This window comes from Ipomoea triloba, chromosome 4, assembly GCF_003576645.1.
Source record: "Ipomoea triloba cultivar NCNSP0323 chromosome 4, ASM357664v1".
Classification (NCBI taxonomy): domain Eukaryota; kingdom Viridiplantae; phylum Streptophyta; class Magnoliopsida; order Solanales; family Convolvulaceae; genus Ipomoea; species Ipomoea triloba.
This window is the reverse complement of record NC_044919.1, coordinates 28,727,277-28,729,557: the sequence shown is the minus strand read 5'-3', so window position 1 is coordinate 28,729,557 and position 2,281 is coordinate 28,727,277.

Genomic DNA, 2,281 nt, shown 5'->3' with positions numbered 1-2,281 from the left:
TTTTTTTTTTTTTTTTTTTTTTTTTTTTTTTTTTTGGGGGGGGGGGGGGGGGGGGGGAGTGATGCTTATTTTTGGGTTTTTGTTAAGAGTGGTAACGGTTGTTTTGTTCCTGCTAAGAACGAGCTCGTTCGTTGCATGGGAGATCTGCATCTAGTAGAGGCGCTTGCAGTTAAGGAAGCTTTGTCGTGGGTGAAAGATCGAGGTTTCACAAAGGTAGTTGTGTTTTCTAATTATCAGGCTGTGTGCAAATCGTTGAATGGTACGTCGTTGGATTTATCATATGTAGGTTGTGTCATGAGCGAGTGCCGTGAATTAAAATGACATTTTGAGAAAGTATCTATTCAGTATATCTCTCGATCAGTGAATAAGTTTGCTCATGCTTTGGCTCGAGTTGCTCGTTCTCAAACTGGTCATTTATGTTGGTTGTAGTCTTTTCTTTCATGTATTGATCATTTACTATAATAATATGATTTTTGGTTTGTTTAAAAAAAATGATGTGTAGTAACGTGCTTGTGCTCAATGGGTTTGTTGTGAGACAGAGTCTTGACGAAGAAGGAAGTTTAAAATTTATAAAATAGATACGATGTCGATTTTTATCTTATTGTTTTAATTTTTTAAAAATTATATACGGTGTCACTCTTAAGGAAAAATTAGAGTCGCATTTCTTTATTAAAAAAATTGTCCAATATGTCGGTTCTATACGTAAACAAGTTGTAATTACCCTAAAAATAATAATAATAATAATGATACGACATTGGTTATTCCAAAAAATCGTTGTATATAAATTTTAATTTTTTAATAGGAACCGTTGTTGGTTTTTTAAAGAAGCGGACATTTTTTTTGAATAAAGGAAACCGACATTGTTTTCTTAAAAGAGTTATTTAAAATTATTTAAAATGACTTCGGTTTTCTTAAACCAACGTCATAAAAATATAAATATTATTGCTATTACTACTACTACTACTACTACTATTATTATTATTATTATTATTATTTATTATTATTATTATTATTATTGTAAAACATAAACGTTGATTTCCTTAACAACATCGACGTAAAAAAAGCGACACCATATTGTGTTTAAAATTCAAAATAATTCTGTAATTATTAACAATGCGGGTTAGTTTATACAACTGACGTTACAATTTTTTTAAAGTTATAAATTTATTTAATATTTTAATGACGATTTTATTAAAGACAACGTGATATATCCGATGTTATATGTTTTTTTTTTAGTAGTGTGATGATCCTATCCATGTATTATTAATGACAACGTGTATGAAGAAATTGATAATACTAACTTAAATCAAATTATATAATAATATTAGTTAATTATTACAAAACTCCGTAGATATATTTTGTATTTTGTATTAAACACATCATTATGACGATAAAAATAATAGCACCTCACCCCAAAAGAATAAACGAGTCAATGAAGTATAAATTACAAATTTAATTTTTGTTAGTATATTTTTAGAATGTAGTTAAGTTTATCACATATTCACATATGAATTTGCCTTATATCGTGTGGACCATAGTCCAAAAACGACGTTGTTTCTTTAAGTAAAGAAACGGATACCGTTACATCTTAACGGGCTCGTATTTTTGGTGTGTTAATTATCAAATGAAACTACCGTGTATTTAAAATGAAATTGTGTCGCATATTATTTTTATGTTATCAAATGAAACTGCAATTGATCTGAATTGAAATGAAATTGTAGTTGTGTTAAAATGAAACTGAATAATAGTTTCACATATTTGAGTGTATATTGTCCAATGAAAATGTAGTTATATCGAAATGACAATGTAGTTGTGTTGTAATTAAACTATAGTGTATATAAAATGAAATTGAATAACAGTTTCACATATTTGAGTGTATAATGTCGAACGAAATTGTAAATGTGTTGAAATAAAACTGCAGTGTATATAAAAGAAAATTGAATATGTTATACAAACAAAGTTATTTTACGTGGAATGGCGCGAAATGGCACAGATCGAGTGCTGCTTCTTTTCATTAAAAGAATAGCACCTTTTTGGACCATGGTCTATAGTAAAATTTGTGTATAAATTGTGTGAACATTGAGAGATCATGAGTTTGAGTCTTGCTTAAGTAGTTATGAATTGATACAACATTTTTTAAAAAAAGATGAATATTTTTCCATAAAAGATTATATATCATTTTTGGGATCCGTGTTTAATTTAATTACTTACCAATTTACCATTTAATATATTTAATGAATAAATATTATGAATTTCTATGTTAGGCAACCTCCACGCCTCT